Source organism: Passer domesticus, chromosome 12 (genome assembly GCF_036417665.1).
Source record: "Passer domesticus isolate bPasDom1 chromosome 12, bPasDom1.hap1, whole genome shotgun sequence".
Taxonomy (NCBI): Eukaryota; Metazoa; Chordata; class Aves; order Passeriformes; family Passeridae; genus Passer; species Passer domesticus.
Window position 1 is genome coordinate 11,963,352 of NC_087485.1, and position 20,218 is coordinate 11,983,569.

A 20,218-nucleotide genomic window follows, 5' to 3' on the forward strand; every position below is an offset into this window, starting at 1 on the left:
CTATCCTCAGTGATCCCAAGCAATCCAAGTGTGTGGAGGGAGGGATGGAAGTGGTGATCCCCCACCTGCTCAGGGCTGGACTGTGCCCACCTCCCACACAGGCAGGTGAGGGAAGAGCCCTCAGCCTCTTCAGTTGTTTCACACCCAGGTTCAACTTCATTTCTCCCATAGCAGGGAGGCAGCCTCAGAAGAAATTCATTTTTTCTAGAAACCACAAACCTAATCCTAGCTGCTAGTAAAATAATCTCTGTCCCACCCCATCTTAGTCATCTCAACAGACATGGTATATTTATTCCAAGGATGCTTCTTTCAGCTCCTCAGCTGTGTGAAGAATTCATCCCTCATGTATGTGATACCAGTGGTGTTATGAAACACATAACTTTTGCCTTGTTTCCTTTTCAGCTTTAGAAAGTGTCCATGGAGCAAAAGAGACTATCTTGTCTTCTTTCTTTCCCTACTGAAAGGGTTAATCAATTGACAATATGTCTGTATTGACAAATAAATTAGCATATGGATTGACTATCTTCCCAATGGTAAAAAAATTTCAGTTTATCTGTTCTCCAGCAGCTTATGAAAATAAAATTCTTTACTTAAAACATCAGAAGAAACAAATTCCAAACTAGACAAAAAAAGGCTAAGTTTACTACACTCATTGCTTACTGTTAAGACTAAGTTTGATCAACTGGGGCACCTTTCAAATGACAGCAATTACTAACAATTATGCCAGATATAGCCCATCATTCACTGAAGAACAATTTTAAGAATTTTTTGCTACAAGGCACCTCAAGAACATTGACTTTCTACAGTAATTGCAAATAAAGTGCCTTAAAAATACACTGGAATGAGGTATTTATTCATTATAAATGGAAACTTCCCATTTAAGTTGTTAACTAAATCCCTCTAAGCCCAAACATGCATTGAGCTACAGCTCCATCTTTAAACCTGCCTCATTCCAGCTCTGCAGGCAGGGCATGGCTGCACAGGAAATCCAGGCACCCCCAGCCCAGGCCCAGCTCCCTCTGAGCAGAACTCACACTGGTGGTGGAGCTCTCTGGCTGAGCAGACTTTAGTGGAATTCTGAAAGCCTTCAGTCCCCAAACCCTAATTTTAACCTGTTATCCCAGAGTTGGTAATCTTAAAGGGCAGTTTTGGTATAAAGTGAACCATTCTCAGTACTCAGTTAATCAATAAATATTCTCCACAATCTACCGAAGAATGAAAAGGAGAAATAGGAATGCTTCCCCCTAGACATCACTACAGAAATCCCTGCTAAGGCTGAAGGTGCCTTACTTAGGTAAAGCCAGTAGAAACAGATTTTGAGATCATATAATTCAAGAAATGTTACTTCTCATCTGTTTTTGCCAAAAATCCCATGTGTTTCCACATTTTTCTTGGATTGATAGATATTTGCCAGCATTCTCTAAAAGGGTTATTTCCAGAAATAGCAACTAATCCAAAAGATTTTTCCTGAAAGGAACAGAACAGACAATATCCAGACTAAACCATGCCATAACCTATTGGCAGTATGTGAATTAATAGATGAATCTGCTGCATGCACATCACTTCCAGCATTACATGCCAATAAGAAACTTCATCACATAGAACAAAATTTTCTTTGGACAGAATGAATGGTTTGATGTTGTAATAGACTTTATAAAACAAATAAAGGGTTTTTTAAAGGATCTGAGAGTCTGCACCATCTCCCAAGTTCCCAAATCTTCCCTGTAAAATAAAAACACAGCCATATGGCTCATATGTCTCATTTTGGTTTTTATATGAGCAGCTATTAGTGTTCAGTAAAAATAATAATAATGTAGATTATTTCTAGATGCAATGGAAAGATGTATGCAGGCTCCTCACCTTTTTTCTTCTCCAATCCACATATTTTAGTTTCTTGCTTCAATTAGCTTAATAGTTATGATCATCCAAACATTCAAGTAAAAAAGGTCTTGTATATGAAGGAAACTCTCTCTGTATTTGGAAGTATGACAACCTCATCAATCAGAAAATGGAGATAATAAACATCTTTGAAGAGTGTTTTAGAAGTTAGTGAAATATTTACAAATATAAATTTGAACTCCTGATCTTAAGGCTCTCATGTTACTCTAATTACACTGCAATTGGAGCTCCCTGTGTATACAAATATGTTTGGAGTGCATATAAATAAAATTACTTAAATTAAAATTGTTTCTGTATTCTTCCTGCCAAAGAAAAAAAAACGAAAATATAAGGCCTATTATATGGATCAGTAGTGTGCTAGTTTTGCACAAGTAAAGAATACAGATACAATAGTTAAATATTTCCCAAAAATTAATTTTGCTTTTGTTACTGCACCTCAACCAAACCTCTAGTAACCATTTAGCATTGCTTAATATATTTCCATGTCCTCATTTTTTCTTCAATACAGCCAAACCAGTGTTCAAACACACACATCTTCAAAGGTTATCCCTCTCTTACAGTTAAATACACAAATCAGCACTCAGGCAGGTTTGGAAGGGTGGTTACTGCACAGTGGGTCCAGTAATGGAATTTAGATGTCTTCCTTGGGAGAAAAATTGCCAAGAACTGAATTCAGGTTATGTAGGTCTAAGAGGTACAATGGGTTTATCAAAACAAATTCCCTGTGCCTGTTATTGGTGCAGCAGAACTGAGGTGCCAGGCCCCACCTGGGTCCCCTGGCCTTTCACTGAAGTGCAGAAGGATGCACAGAAGAGAAGAAGGAATAGGCAAGCTTTGTACTGAGCCTGAAGCACTCAGAGAATCATAGCAAATAAGGCCAGAAAAAACTTCAAAAAGGTATTTAGTGCAGAGCACTAAACCTTACTCCCAGAGCACCCTCAATTACACTCTTGTTATTTCTGGCAGATGTTTATCTAAAGATGTCCAAAATGAAGCTTCAGCACCTCCCTGCACATTAGCATTTTTTTAATCTTAACTTTTTCAGACATTTTTTTAAAAAAACATTAAGCCAGAAGTCATTTGACACAAGATAAGCTCATTATTTCCTTTCCTGTGCCTCACAGATGTGGAGGATAGATTATTCTATTCTTCTTTTCACAGCTTTTGCACACTTGCACTCTTGTCTTCTATCAGTCTTCTTTAAATAGAGAATCCTATTTCATTCAATCATTCCTCCAAAGTCATGCTTGCAACACCTCTCCTTGTTCACCTTCCTTTCCTCTGGATTCTTTCCAATTTGTCCACACCTGTTCAACTCCCCAGACAAGGCCAAATACATGATGACAAGGGCAGAAAGAATGAGCAATTTCTTATGCAATATAATCCCATATGAGATAAACATATTCCTGACTATTTTTCAGTTTGTGAGCTACTGCAGCACTCACATACAGCTGTAATAAGAATTATCCAGTTGAATGTTCCCATCCATCACCTCCACAGTATTTTGGGTGAGTCTGATAGAAGGACACTTTTTCTGAGAGAGGAAAACGTGGACATTTTTGCAGCCTGCAAACTCATTTTGGATTCTAACACTCTATTGCCACCTCCTTGCAGCCACTCAGCACTGTATAAACAGAACACATATTTTTTCATCTGTACTCACTGATAACACCATTGAACCATAGAGGATGTCTAATAGATATTTCCAGAATCCCAAGAGACATTTTGAGAGGAACTATTGGTGATTACTCTTCAAGTACCATTTTCCAGGTGATTTTGCACTCACCTTAGAGCTCCCTCCTGTGACTTCTGCAGCAAAGGCAGCTTGTAAAGAAAGGACATCTTTGATGCAGCTGTGATAGCTCTCACACAACTGCTAGAAAGTGTTTTGGAAGAGCAGCAAACGTCTCTTTCTAATCAATTTTTAAATGTTTTCTGCTTCCTAGAGTAACCTATCTGTCTCCATGAAGTTATTAATCATTCCTCCTTCTCTTTAGCTGCTAAATTTCAGGGGTACTTATTCCTATAAAAAATATGACATGGTTTATTGTTCTCATATTTCTTTATGAAACATATTCACTCTGCTTGTTGGTTGGGACTTTAGCATAAAAATAATAATGGATAAACAACAAATGGGGAGAACAGTGAAAGATTTTGAAAATGGGTCTTCCTTTAGCTAATTGATTGGTGTGCTCCCTGTCAAGGCTGTGGAACCTGGAGGTGTCCTTGTAGGCCAGATTTCATGGAGTTGGTTGCACTCACACTTGTAGGGCTTTATCCAGCCTAGGGTTAAACATATAGAGAGTTTAGGGCCAACTTAGAACTGAAGTTCCTAACTGAACACATTGTTTTGCATGATACCAACAGGCCCTAAAAGAATTCAGATTAAAATACTGAAAGTATTCAGTTGATTAATTACAATTCTTATGACAAAAGACACTCCCCTCTCTTTCTGTCTCCTCTTTTTCTTTCCAGTGTGGGAATTCTTTAAACAATAAGCACCATAGAAATCCAGGTCTTCCTGCTATGCTCTTCCTTGGAAATTAAAAGACAAGTGGCAAACCAGTTGATTTGAGACATCTGAGAGATCTTACATGTAAAAAGCCTATTAACTGAGCTGGGAATTCTTTCCTGCCAAAATTGAGTCTGCCTCTATATTTGTACTTGCTTAGCAAAACACCAGTGCCGTTGCCAAGTTCTGGCCTGCTTCATGTGTGAGGTATTGTGTAAATTCTTTAATAGCTGATTTTGGTTACAGGCTCATGACTATTAAAACACGATGCAGAGGAGGGAGGTCATGGAACTGCTCAAAACTTGCTGAGTATGCCAGGGTTTTGGGGTGGGAAGCCTTGGTGGCAAATTTGAGACAGCTGAGGCTCATGGATTCAGGTAGGTGCCCACTCAGTGAAGGGAGCTCAGGGCAGCTATGTCAGTCCAGCACATGGAATAAAACAGACCAGAATGGAGCTCTCTCCTCGCACCTCTCCTGCTTGTTCAGCTGCCTGCAGAACAGGGGGCAAGAGGAGGAACATCTGCTCCCACCAAGTGAACACCAGCAGCCTGGACTGCAATAACTGATCATTACAATGTATGCCAAATTAGGATGTCAAATAAGCTCTGTGCACCAAACAGCCTCACAGGGTCCTAACTATACAGGAGTGCTGCAATGGTAACAGAAATACAAATGCATTTCACTAGGAGGGCTTGGAGAAAATGCTCTTTGTTAGCAATCCACACCTACTCTCCCTTTCATTTAAAGCTGACAAAAACTCCCAGAGCCTCAGCGATCCAAAAATGCCTGCAACAAAACCATGAAAGATAAGTGCTTCAAAGTCCTGATATTTCTAAGACAAAAGACAAGCCAAAGCAATTCTTCCTTAAACAGAAGCGGGAAAAAATGAAGAAAACAGACATAAACCCTTCCCCTCTCTCCTTTTGCAGGTCCCCTTTAAACAGAGTGTACCCTCCCCCTACAAAAGAAAAAAAAAAGTTGTTTAAACAAACAACAGATGCTGTCTAAACTAACTGCATGGTAAGTGCATACTAAAGACATATGCTGTCTTCTACCTAGCCATATGTCCTTCCCACACACATACTTTAGTTCCAACTTTGGTGCAGTTTTAGACAAACAGAACAAGGGTGCATGGAGAAGTTGTACTCTAGCAAGTTTTCAGAAAATCCCCTAGGATTTGTTTAATTGTTGACAGACCCTAAAAAGTAAACAGCACAAATAAAATGCTCCAGAAAACAGAAATTACCCGTAACAATTAAAGAGATTTGTAAGTATAGGCTGCATCTCTGATGGAGTGATTTTGTGACATAAATGTGTTAGAATAAAGCATCATATTATAAAAATATTTTCAACACCATTGAAGAATTTATTACAAAAGACTCTTTTTTAAATTAGTAACTTGGTATATTTCCCCTGAAACCCAGACTCTTAGATTTCCCTTAGAAAGTATTGAGTTCTACTTTGTTCCCCCTGGATTCCAAATGTAGTGCTCCTTCCCAGATGATAAAGCCATGTGTTGTCAAACATATAGCTTAACTGTACCAGAACCTTTAGAGCTGGAAAACAGGGCTTGGAAAATAGCAGCAGTTACACTTTGGCATAGAAAGCTGTTGCTTCTAAGCATACACTTGGAGGATTAAGAAAAGATCAAGAGGTAAAAGATCACAGATCTGGCCAGCTGTTAGCATCTAACTCCAAAATGTGGCCTCACCCATCCTCTACTCTGATTTTAGAGGAGAAACTGCAGCAAGTCTGCAAGCTAAAACTCACTGTGGCTCAATAGATTTAAGTGTTTCCCTCTTTACATAACTGAATGAAACAAGTTAACATGAAAATTACTTTTAAATATCATGCAAACCTCACTGCATTTTCTCCACTATTAATTAATATATTGGGTAACTTCAAATAATTGTTTTCTACTCCACCCCGTAATTTCCCCTTATTCAAACCTTCAATTCACACACTGAAATTGTTTTGAGGAGCTGGATCCAGGCATCCTTAGAAGTTTTGTAACAACATCCTGATATTGCTACTTCTGTGCTGTCTTCTGGTCTTTCTGCAGGCTGGGGCACAGCTCTCCAGTAAATATTATTTTTTATAGAAAGAGTGCAAGAATGTAGTCAGTCAGCAAGGTCAATGGCAAACTGTTATCTCATACCTATACTTCACTGATTAAATTTTGTCAGGTGTTTCTTTGATTCTTTCTCTTTCCCTCCTCATCCCCTCACCCCAGTACCAACCACCACTAGAAGATACACAGCCTTCAAAACAGGCAACAAGCTATGGAGCTTTTACATGGTTCACTTTTTGTTTAAATATAAAAGAAGTAAATAAATTGTACTTTGTATGTACACAAATAATTCAAAATATTTGGATTCTCCTTACATCTTCACATACAATGCCTTTGATCTAAGTTTGTTCAATTCCACAAGATATGTCTGCACTTTTCTGTTACATGCGTGGGCTGGCTCAGACTTCCTCTTTGCTGCTCTGTGAAAAGCAAGAGCAGACACCACCTACCATCACTTCCAGAGATGAGCACTGCACTTGTTCTAACCTATAAAACTCCAAATATTTCACCTGAAAGAAATCACACTGTTATGGTATAATGCCTAAATATAAAAGCTTGTGAGACAGGTACCTGCTGTGGACAGATGGGTGGATAGATAATGGGATCTTAGTGTATCTTCATCAATACCTCCACCAATGCCTGGAGGGACTCTCATCCCCAAGGAAACTGCTAGAGGAGAAATATCTTCTCAAAATCTATTACAAAAAAATGCTGCAATATATTCTCTCCTACAAAATATAACTGAAGTCGTGCATGAAGGTAATTTCTTGAAGCTTTTAAGGACAGTGTTTTAAGGGAATTTGCATGAAAATTCATTAAAATTTTACAGTCACACAACTAACAGAGTAGTACCAAGCCCAGGCTAATAAAACATTCATTCCCACCACAGTCAGGCTCTCAGCACTCAAGTAGCCAAGTTAGGTTTCTGTTTCACCACTGGCTTGTAAGCACTTGGGTTCTTTGAAATGCAGTATCTTATCTCTAGCAAAACAATGTCTCTTAAAAGAACAAAGGTTGCATCTCACATTTCTGTGTATGAAACACTGCTCACAAACCACCTGCTTTGCCTATCCAACCCTCTTTGTGCTCTCAGAGGCAGCCTGCCAGCAGCCAGGTTTCTGTAAACTCCCATTTGTCAGCAGGAGTTTAGCAGGTTCCTCTGCCTGCCCCACTGCTGACACCCTTGAGAAGGAAATTTCCTGGTGTGACACAGCAACAGCTGGGGACCAGTGCAGTCCCTTTGTTTACTTCAGGGGAACCAGTGATTCCTCAGCCAAAGGCATGTTTGAAATCAGTTCAAAAGCCATTTCAGACTCACCCAAAAAGCAGTATGCCTGGAGAATCACCATTCTCCAGCAGCTAGAGCAGGAATGCACGTCAATAAACTAGCCACGTGCTATCCTTTCAAGTGGGTGTACTTTATGGCACCTCTGATGTCAGGGGCAGTGAAGTTTGCAAGTGGATGAGTATAAACTTTACACTGGGGGTAATTCAGTGTTTACTTCCAGATAGCAAGTTAGCCTAAGGAAACAAAGGTTGGCATAACACATAAGTGGAATTTGACACAGGCAAAAAAAGAGCTTGGCTGGGTGAATTTTCACAAGCCCAAATCTTCATGCAAGGTTTATAGTGTCCCATTTGATAATTCCACTGCCCCACCTGCCTCTGTTTTCCAATCATTAACATTCCAGTGGTTCATGCTAATTGAAAGTCATCATTATCTTTGGGTCTCACAAGAAGAACAAAAGGTAACAAAAGACTTCATGTTTTATATCCTTCCACTCCATACTTCTGCACTGGCTGCACAGATCTGCAAGAGAAGATATTATTGTCCAGCTGATCTGTGTATGTAAAGATTATCTGTCACTGCATTGTGAAAACCAGCAGTACCTCCTGTAAGACACTTAAATACAGGAGTCTTGACTTGCAGACTTCAGAATGAAGCCCTCAAACCTGGGCTGAGTACTCAAAATCATCAAATAAAAAGTTGTAATTAGCAATGAGACTTCATATTTTGACTTACTGAGCAGGATCTGAGTGAACTTTCATATTCAGAAATTAGCAAGTAAATAAGGAAAATATCATCCATGGCCCCTAAAATGCTTGAATTAATATTGAAAAAGAAAGCTGAATGATTAAAAAGAAAAATAATAGAAAAAGTAAAGAAAAGAAAGTTGTTAGGAGTCTTGATTCTACCATTAGTAATTTCATAGTCTTTGTTGATTGTTGGGTAAAAAAAACCAACACACATGGATTCAAGAAACCAGATGTGTCTGAAGATGAAAGCAAAACTAACAGCTCAGGGTAATTTTTACTATGTCCATTAGAGATCTTCTGAAGGTGGACAGCAGGAGGAAAGCAAGCTGGTCAAAATGTAGGATGCTATATAAAAGTCATCCAATAATGACATTACTGTAGAGAAGCATAATTCTAGACATTCTAATGCTTCTGTTTGATATCTATCTGTTCCTTTTGAAACCTCACGTTTACGCTTCTACCCCTAAGAGAGGTCCTGAGAGCAATTCTGATATTCATGTCACTTGCTGTCATTCTAGAATAATAATACATCTTTTTAGGAATTCAGTGAAGGTTTGGGAGACACCTGGAGACTCAAGAAAGACCTGTGGCCTCCAGCAGTGTCACAGATAAAGCATTCTATCCTATCTTCAGTACTGTTCAGCATATTGACCCTTTTTTTTAACCTCTTCAAGCAGGCCTCCTAGTCTCACTTTCAGAAATTAAATCCCCAGTGGAGCCATAGTGAGGACATACAATTCAGCATAATTTCCAAACTGCATGCCAGACCCCATGCAACTGAAAGGAAGATCAGAGCACCATGGGACAATTTTATTTGGTGCTCATCCTTGGGTTGATTTGCGTCTGGCTCTTGAAAAAGTAGAAGATAATCTGTGACCTTGCACAAGTATCAAAGGTTTCTATTTAAGCATCTCCTTAAAAAGCACTTTATAAATTGTTAGCTTTGTACAGCACTGCCATGAGGAAGTTTCCACCAGGGAGGTTTCCACTCCTTGGTGTGTCTGAGCAGCCTCAAGCCCCAGTGCCAGTGCTGGCTGCAGCTCATGCTGGTGGCTTGGGTGTGGATGGAAACAAGTCACACTGCCATGGGGCTTCCTTTGAGACATCTCACTCTTTGCCAGGAAAACAGATGCTCGTGTTTTTATGCTTATGTTAAAAAGTTCTTTCAAGTTTTGCCTTCAGTGACAAAGTTAAAAACAGAGAAAAAGCGTTTCTTCCTGTTTTAAAAATAACACAAAAAGCTGAAATTTCTTTTGAACAGAGTAGTCCAGGAATCAGAGAACCAGGGAACAAAGAGTCTACATTTTCATCAGAAGACACCAAAGGAAATTTCTGCTTCCTAGAGTAGCACATCAAACAATTTGTGGGGTCATTCCAGCCATCCTGGAAGCCCTTCACTCTCAACAACATTTCTGAAATGAATAATATGAACATCAATAAAAATACATCATACCTTCCTGTTGATGGCAAAAGATGGAGTTTATCAGTCAGGCCCACTCAACTCGTCTCCAGAAGAATAATATATTCTCACATTTGTTCTTACAGTTGTTCTGTAAACAGAAAATGACACAGCAGAACAGCAGTTGTTGGATATTACAGCTTCTTTAAGCATAAAAGTATATCATATAGGACTCCAGACAGGTCATCTAGAAACAAACTTCTTTCTCTCTCATCTTATTTGCTCCTCACTACCAGCCAGTTGCTACCAGTGGAGTAAGAATTCTCTTCCTTTCTCCCTGCCATATATATTATGTATATATATATATATATATATATATATATGTATGAAAACAAAAAAATATATATACAAACACACACACAGAGTCTGAATGAATGTAAATTATCTCAGCAGCAGCATTTAGATTACTCAACCATCTCTTATATTTTTCAGAAATCATCCACCAGGGCAGACAGGAGCAAAGGACAGACTCTGGAACATCAGCATTTTATTTTAATATGTCACACAATCAAAATCAAACTGCAAAAGAAGGAGCAGTTTGCAGATGAACTTTTGAAATTGAAGTTTTTTTCCACAGAACCTCTTCTGGAAAATATTTGGAGAACCAAACAGAAAGTTATAAAGAAATCAGATGAGAAAATTGGGTGCACCTTCTCCAGATACTTCTGGCACACTTAAGCATCAAAAGAAATGTCCAGAGAATATGATGAGCCATGCAGTGATCATCATTTCTTATTTGAAAAATCAAACCAATTTCTATTTTTTAAATTACTTCTCAAGAAAAGGAAAAAAACCAAGAAATTTACACAGATATTTGGCCTCAAATGCTTTTTTGAAAAATTACAGACTTCTCTGACTTCTGATGTTACCTGTATTGTAGGAGTGTCATTCAATGTAAATTTTTCTCAGGTAAAATTTCAATTCAGTTACTTTAATTGACAAATTTAATCACATAAAACTTTGCACACATGTGATTGAATCATGTATACAGTAGAATAAATATGCAGGATGCATTCCAAATGTGTTGGCTCTGGTCCAGAAACCAATGACTGAAGCAAATTTGGATTACCCACATGCTTTAAATTAAGCACTTGCTTAAGTGTCTGGAGAATTGAAACCATAATTTTTTACTTTTCTCTCCACAAAGAGTTTATAATATAGTCCTGGGATATTTAAAAGTAAAGATGAAGAACAGTGATGTTAATACAGTTACAGGAATGAGATAGTGAGAACAAGGAAAAAAAAAAGTGAACTCTGTTGCTTGAGTATTTGAACTCCTATTATAGAAATCTATGGACTGTGAAAATCTTGACTGATAAGTTTGTATTCAATCATGGATTAAGGAAATACATTTTTCTTACTATAGAGCCAAGAGACTGAAAGAAGCCTATATTTCAGCTCTCTAACAAAATCTTACAGTGCTATGTTTCAAACTAAGCTGAATAAAATATTCATTATTATTTGCCAAAGAATGCTTTATTCCCTCATAGTTCTGCTTTCTCTTTTCCCCCTTTCTTTCCCCTTGTGCTTGAGGAGTTACAGTTTTATTTGGTATATTCTCATATGTACAGTGCAGCACTATACAAGACAATAATTAAATAAAAATAAAGAGTAAGCAAATGTTACTGGAAAAAGAACCAAAACCAAAGCTTCAATGATATTAGAGCTGGAAAAAAAACTACTTCCAATTCCCTAGCAATGAAACAACAATTCCTCAGCAACAATACAGCAGACAAACATTTACCAGTAAAACTGGGCAATAGCTGTGAAAATACAATTACAAAAATGTATTCCTTTACATATGCTAAATGTATGAAAAAAACCCCTGATATCTTCCTCTCTTTGCATCTCTAGTCAGCTCTGGTTTCTCTCCAGACAGGTCTGCATGCTTTTTGGGGATGTAAAAATCAAGGAAAGTTATGATTCTAATTTAATAATCTGGTAGAATTGGAGTTGACCTCTTCTACTTTATCTTCAAGGAGTTTAAGGGTTTGATGCACTGATCTGGCTCCAAATGTAGACACAAAAGTCTGAAACAGTTTACTGGCACAGTTACTTTTTAAATGAATAGTTGCTCCCATTCTAAAACAATTATTTAGATAGTTCTCCTTCATCTTTTATTTCTCTACATGTGGAATTTAACCTCTTTTGCACACAATGCAGAGCAGCATGACTAACTGATATAATGTATAGGAAATGACTTGTGGAGCTAAAGCAAACAGTTGATGTGCTTACAAGATAAGTGTCAGCTTGCGGAAATAGCAAATAACAATGACACAATTCCCTCCTCTCCAAGTATGTGCACGGTGCAAAGACCTGCTGCTAATTTTCACTCAGCAAGGGGGGATGCCATTGGCCTTTTGTTACTCAGAGAAGCCAGTGATGTCATTTGGCTTTGTGCTGCAGAGTCTGCTGCCTACCGGCTTGCAAGAAGAATTTTTCCCAGCTAAAAGTAGCACTCTGCTGGGCAGAATTAAATAATTCCACATGAACCATTCCTCCAGGCTATTATTTTGTTTATATGTATCAGAATCTATGGTTGAATGAAGTATTCTATGGAGTAAAATATCATTGGCATCAACATGGGTTTTGCACTCTTTGGACTAATTCTTTTGTTCCTTTACCAGCAAATGCCCTTATTAGGAATGGAAAAAGATGCCTTAGGTTTGACTTTTTGAAGCAGTCCCAGGAATCTTGATAGTCCAATTTGCTTTATACAAGAATTTTAGATCAAAATATGCTTTGCATCAAAACATAAGAGTATCGCTTCCAACAGAACAAAATTAGGCCTAGACAAAAAACATTTTCCTAACTTTTATTTTTATTTTCACATGAAAGCAAATTATTTTAACACTTCCTGAGAGGCAGCAAAATGCAGACTTTGTAGCAAAGTCAAGGACAGAAAAGAAAGGCAAGGCTTTTTCTGAGTTAGCATTTGTTCTTTTTTAAAGGGGATCAGCATAAACTTTACTCACACTGGCTTTTTCTATTCCCAGAATTTCCAGTTCAGCTTTCATGGAGGTTGTCAGAGGGTTCCCCATTTCCAGGGAACAACAATGAAATACAGTAATTGGATGTGGCAGTGCTACTCTGTGAGTTTATCCCAACTTGTCACTGCTGGCTACTGTTTCCCCTCATTAATTCCATCACACTGGCTGGTGGCCACTGGTTTGACATGCCCTGTCTGAGCAGAAATTACTGTTCTTCTCTCAGTGGCCAGTCCCTCATTCCTTGCACACTTGGGCAGTTCTGCTGCAATCAGCAGGATTGCTCATATGCATCAGAGCTGGCAGGACCTGCCTGAGGAGCCTTTAATAAGCCAACGTGAAATAAGGGAGCATGTGGTAACTGAGCTCATGTCATTAGCTTGCATTGTCAGCTCTGTACAGGGTAATAGCATCTGTGGAACTCCCTGTAGCCAGAAAATTGCATCCAGCCAACAATGATCACAAAAAGAAGAGTTGTCATGGAAAGGTGACAAGTACATGGCCAAGAGAAGAAAAAGATTGACTAAACACATACGGAAGAATCCATGCTAATTCCTACTGTACTGTTGATTTACTGAATAGCAAAATACTTTGAAAATTACCATCAGAAGTTTTATTGGGAGAAATCAATTTAGATTGCAGATCTGAGGAAATGCAGATCAGCAGAAAATAGACAAAACCATTCAGGGCTATCAGACTGTAAAGCCTGTAAACATCCACTTGCCCAGACACCCTGGAACAGCACTAGTCCACATAGTCACATACACAAATAACCCCAGAAGCAGCATTGTCAAATCACCTTACACATCAGTCTTAGACAAAAAGGAGGGCAGCATGATTTAGACCATCCCTAAAGAGCAACAGGCTTTGGGGTGCAGTGTGTTTGAATTAAAGTTTTACCTTCAGATCCCTATCAAATATAATTGAGAAAATGGGTATCAAGCATATCAATATTAGTCATAATTTATACATATAGAAACACATGTAAAGATGGATGTGCTAAATATTAAGGATAATTAGTAACTTTAGGATATTATTATATGCATATGGATATTGTTTGATAAAATAAAAATTTTAATTATCTTTCATAAAAAAACCCTGAAAATTTAGCTTACTATCTTAAAAAACAGGCAAGACTTTGTCTGGGCATTCAAATTATAATGAGATTATGAGATCTGTTAGGATTTGAATATCAATTTAAATATTATTTGAGCATCTGTGGTTAATTCACAGATTCTTCTGATTCTTCAACTGAACAGCATGTTGATTTTTGCTTTGCAGTGTAAATGATCATATATTTGTAGTTTTTTGTATTCAACTCTAGAGGAAACTACATTTCAATGATGGGTGAAATAGTGATTCTTGGGTGGACTATAAAGCACCTAAAAAGCAATCAGCTGCAAAAGGGTTACAGTTACCTGCAAACAAAAACTTAAGGGAGGAGATTTTCTCGTCCCATAATCACCTTGAGTCTGTTGTTAGCACCTCTCTCTAGTTTTGAACCTGTAGGAAATATTGTATTTCTAAAACACATTATGTTCCTTTCCTCCTCAAGTATTTAAGCCTTTTTTAAAAACTGTCACCTTAAAATTATATATAATACCAAATATTAGCAGATTTCTGTCCAGCTGAGATTGTCAGTCATCTCAGAATAAGCCCTTCAGTGGGAATCACAAGTCCAGTGTTATCCACAGAAGTCTGGTTCTGCTGATAACCTGCTGCCTTCCTTTCCAGGGACTCCACTCCCTTTGACTTGCCAGGTTCTAGGAATCTGCTAACCATCGAGGCTGCAAGGGTTCTTCAGGGCTGAAGGAAAATCTGCAAGCCATTTTCATAACCTGGCGAGCCAGGTCAGTAAGACAATAAAAGAAAAAAGGAAAGAAACTAAAATAAATAGCTTTTGACATCCAGTGCCATAAAAGCAAAATATTTTAAAACTTGGCATCATATAGAAGTTAGCTAATTATAGTGGCGCCATTCATGATGATATAATTAACTGAATGTCTGCATTTCTATTATAAACTCCTATTTTCAGAGGTTTATGATATAACTTTAAAAATTTGCTCTGGCCAGAGACTTGGCATGCTAAATCTCACCGTGAAAGCAACTTTTTCCCTCCAAAACTGAAGAAGAAAAACCTGCTGGGTTTTTGTGGTAGTTTTTTTTCTTTTTTCTTGTTGTTGGGTTTTGTTTAAAACTTTATCATAAGGTAATAAAATTAACCACACTGAAATAGTGTCCTTTATGTACTCAAAGACTTTGTGGTATTAAAACACAAATTTTGACCTACATTGTGTGATTTAGTGATAAAAGCCACGCCCTCAGCTCATTTCTGGAAATGCTACTGTGCTGCACAAAGTCTAGGCCAGGGACACGGCCAAAAATTACACACTTCTAACAAGGACCTGCTGTTAGAACAACTGCTGCACTTAAAACGTCCTGACATCTCCTCACTCCCAACTGGCTCTTCTTTTTCTATTGAAAGCTGTATGGCTGCCAAGAAGATGATCTTAGAGGAATGGAATTGAGGTTCCTTTCTTGCATTCAGCAAACCTAGCAGCGATTCCTTCTTTCTCTGCACCATGCAAAAAAACCCAGGTTACCTGGAAGTGGGCAGGTCAAACACAAACACACATTGCCCAGGTTTGTCTGCAGGACAGGAAGGTTCAGGTGCAGTGATTATTGGGACAGTCCATCCTGGGCTGATGAAATGCTCTGAAGTGGGGTGGTTCTCTGAATGACTTTGGTAACTCTTCCAGTGTACACTTTATCTCCCTGAGATAAACACACTGCAACTGAGCTGTTACAGAATGAAAGTCTACACAGATATACACAAATTTGGTGTTTACCCTGAGATTAATAACCAGAGAATTTACCATGATTAAAGGGAACGCAACTCTGAGATTTGCAATTATAGCTAAGGAATAAAATACTCTCTACATCTGCTTCACAGTACTTGTTCAGAACTACCTTTTTTTTCTTTCTTTTTTTTTTCTTTTTAACATCTACTTAGAATTTAAATTGGTTTTGCTTACTTATGTGCACTTCTAAAAGAATCCCTTAGGTAAAAAATTGGCCTCATCACTAAAATCCTAATTGCCAACAGTGCACTAAAAACTTCCATGCAATCTAGAGAAAGTAGTTTCCTTTCCCTGTTGCCACTTTGGAATGTTCTGTTCTTACTAGTCTGCTTCTTTCCTTCAGCCTGGAGAAGACACTGTTTATTCCTCTCTTTCAGAATTCCTTATGCAGATTTGTTTAGAGCCAAAGTATTTAGAAATCAAAAGGAGAATTTTGATTGCCTTATCAGCCAGACTGGTGGACTCTGTCCAAATGGTACACTAAAAGGTAGCTCCTTCCTTTCTCTGTTGAGGTGGTTATTCTTCCTTCAGAGTTCCCTCTTTTGGGACATTGCTTTTAATCCAACAGAATACAGAGAGACAGTTTCATTTGCAACACTGAAGCACTATTTTTCCTCATTTTGTTTTCCCCCTAATACACAACCCCACTTTGTTTAGACAGGGCTTCTGCAACTTTGCCTGCATAACTATATTACACAGCTAAAAGCTGCCTTCACAGAAAATACCCTTCAAATAATTTCCAGATTAAAAATTATACTGGCACACTCCAGGAGGCCAAACATCATTCTTGAAATGCCACATGTACATTCTGTACTAACTCCAGTGGTGGTGATTCCTCTACTGTGTCTCTCTGCTCTGTATCTCAGGATACAAGGTCTTAGCAAAAAAAGGTAAAGCCATCCCTATAGCATAAAAACACAGAAAGCACGAGAAGTCTGGAAGTAACACCATGCATATTTCATCCTTGACTAGAAAAGCTAAGGAGTAAATAAAATAAAAAAAAATAATTTACATTATATCTTACTGCTTATAGTAACTATAATACAGCTGAGAGCACGTTCCTAAGAGCAAGACATGCTTACACATTTGGAAAAGTTAGTGTGGCTAGAGCCCAGGTATCTGGTGACAGCATTCATGATGGAGTTGCTAGAATTCATAAACACACAAGTGCAGCCAAAGCTCTGACTACACTGGGGACTCTTGCCAAGGCATAGAAATTTTCCTTCCCTTGCTGGTAAGGTTATGGAGGGAATATAAACTGTGTTTGCATGGGAATCTCTGATTCCTCAGGATATCAAGGGGGCCCACACCGGAGCTTTTCTCTCTAGGGCTACCGAGGTTGCTTATCCTCCCCAAGCCAGCCTCTGCAGTTCACATGCTGGGCACAGGCTGAAACACTGCCCACCAGGCTGGCACAGCACAGCTCCCTACAGGACAGCACAGGCATCTAAGATGGCCCAGATATCTTAAAAAAGTTAAGGAATATGCTGCCCTATAGGACCACAGTCAAGCCCACAGTGTAGATTTAATCTGTGCATGTTCTGAGTGTGGAATCCCTGCACAGTCACAGGTATTCCCTGTGCTTGAGGCAGACCTGCACTGCTTCCAGCACCAGGAGAACCCAAAGCCAGGGGGTTTATCAAACACAAATGACCAAAAGAACCTGAATGCAAACTCTCCACAGTCACTGTGGACATAGCTACCACCAACAGCTTCCCTGCCCCTGCATGCCAAGGGATCCATAAATGAGGGTGATGAAGGATTAGACCCTGTCCTTAAACAAGCAATGTATCCTGGAGCAGGTCCTCTAAAGTGAACATAGTTATATTGTATTGATTTTGGTGTAAATGGAATCAGAATCTGACTATTTGCAATGTAACACACGAAAAGACTAAATTAAGTATTCAAAAAGCCTCCTAGAATTATTCCAGTGACTGTCTAACCTATGAATGACCCAGGCAAGTACTATTTTTCAAACATTAATGCAAACACATAACAGGCAACAAAAAAGCAGCCAACAGTAAAAATCTGTAGGGAAGATAGCTCTCTCCTTCTTTGTCTGAATTATTTCTCCTCCACTGTGATTTTATCTTCACTGCATGCTACTTTTATAAAAAACATTTTGTAAACCATGTATTATAAAATGGAACAGATGAAAGAGTATTTATATGAATTGTATTTGCATTTCTGCATGAGTTTGATATGTAATTCCAAGCTTACCCAAACTACTGATAATTATATTTTAAATACAATTAGAGCTTAAACAGATATGCCCAGGAACATTTTTACAATGTTTTTTCAGACAAAAATGCCAATACATTAAAAATTCAAAAGACCAAAAATCAAATCTGGTCAAACAAGGAGGAAAAAACAGAAGAGAGGTAAGGAAATGAGAAGAACATATCTTCAAATGAGAAAATTCCCTTTTTCATTCAGATTTTCAAAAAGGGAGATTAAACTGACTTTATAACATTGAAAGTCTTCAAATGAAACTGGAATGTCTCAATAGACTCAGTCCAAATTTCTGGGAGATTTTACATTTGAATAATATTTAAATTAGCTTTTCATCTAGGAAAAATATTAAATCTTGAAAACTCTCCCGAGCTAGGGCAATCATGGTGTGCCCAGCAGTACTGCTAATCAGCTGCTCAGAACATCAATGTCACCTTGCATTGCAGCACCAGCAGTGGTCCATGCCTGAAGGGTTTTCTCAATACTTGAACAATAGCTGGAATGTTTGGGTAGGATTTCTTTTTTAAAGAAAACAGCGTGTTGGGTTTTTTTAAAGCAAGATGATTTTTTCCCAAAAAATTTTTGCAGATCTAAACCTGCCTTTTAATTTAAAATATTTAAATTGAAAATATCATTATGATGTAGTCCTAATCTAGACTTTTTTCCTTTTTCTATTCCTCAGAAACTTTAGTAATTGCTCTAGTTAAAAGAATATAATGAATAGATTAATCTTAGCAAAGTGGTTTAGTTTTCTGGAGATTTTATTAAGTAACATTCAAAGCTAATATAGACATGAAATAAATAAAATTAGATAATTTTAAATTTACATGTTTCTTTCTGAATGAGATTTTAACATAAAATATCAGAACTTGCATTTAAATGAATATCCAAGATACTTCCTGTGGACATTTCAGAACACAGAAGATTTTTTTAGATTTTCCATTCTTCTTTATTGCAACCTCTATTGAAAAATGAACTATTTCCCACAGGATGTAAAAACGAGTCTAATTTTCCTTGAGCAAGGGTCTGTGGTAAGATGTTCTTCTCTGTGACCACTGGTGCTGCCCTGCCTCAGTGCTGTAAAATCCTTTGTGTGGGGAGTTGTCATGGTATCTCCTCAGGGAAGTCAATAATTTGGGGTTTTTTTCCTGATCCTTGATTCCCATATCCCATGGAAAGAAATAAGGAAATAACAAATTCTATAATTCTTTAAAATCCAGTGGCTTGGCTGCAGCGGGCATTACCTGAAGGCATTACCTTCTCACGCCTTAATTGAACAGCCACTCCATTAGATTTACATAATGCTCAGTTAAAATGACAAGCGGAGCTTAGCGTTACTGCCTGCAGCCTCCAGCCGAGGCTGTCCCCTGTCCCTTTGCAGTCACACCCGCGGACAGGGGCAGCAGCTGCTCCAAGCTGTCCCCTCTGCTGCCAAAGGGACACCCCCGCGGGGCAGGGCAGGGCTGGGCAGGGCAGGGCAGGGCAGGGCAGGGCAGGGCAGGGCAGGGCAGGGCAGGGCTGGGCTCCCTAAGGCAGGGACACATCACCCCCAGCTGGGCTCGGCTCAGCCTGTGGCTCTCTGTAAGAAAATGGCCCTGGTTGCTGTGCCCAGGTGTCACTGGGGCAGCAGCAACGTCTGGAAGGCTTTGTGGGGTGATGATGCCAAGATGATTTTTTGCCTTTTCTTTTATATACCTTTTATGTATTCTCAGTGTTCTTAGCATGCATACTTGTAATTCCTAAAGTCTGATAATTTAGCATAGTCCCAGTATTCTGTTAGGCCAGGAGATCAAACATCCTAAAGGCCTCATAGTAGGAGGCCAGAAAATCCCACACTGTCTTGGGAAACCATGGTCCTGTCAGGAACATATCCTGTAAACTGGAGATTTGGCCCATCCAGGGGGAGTTCCTCGGATGGGGGAATATCACACCATCCATCCAGGCCTCCCAGTGGGGCACCCTTGTTAGATCTGCTCATTTGCAAGGTCTATAAATTGTACACCCAATCTGTTGGGGGTGTGCGTTGTGGCACATCCCACCGTGGCCAAACAGTGCACCACGAGGATCCTTATTAAAACACCAAGGTAAAAATCCCTTATCCCTTAACTGTGGCTAGCTCTGAATGTTTTTACACCAGGAAAAGGCACCAGTGCCATTGCA

At 38.7% G+C, this 20,218-nt stretch overlaps 1 protein-coding gene across 7 annotated transcripts in view; it reads right to left on the reverse strand.

The window, feature by feature from the left end:
• The window catches only part of NKD1 (NKD inhibitor of WNT signaling pathway 1), a 271,038-nt gene that overhangs the window by 148,390 nt on the left and 102,430 nt on the right, over positions 1-20,218 (reverse strand). For 6 of the 7 annotated variants that reach the window (XM_064386408.1, XM_064386407.1, XM_064386410.1 and 3 more), the window contains one exon: positions 9,973-10,069. The gene's annotated coding sequence lies outside the window, so the exon portion shown is untranslated. Of the gene's footprint in view, positions 1-7,052; positions 7,159-9,972; positions 10,070-20,218 lie in introns of those variants that run through there. The other variant, XM_064386413.1, reaches the window with a different exon arrangement.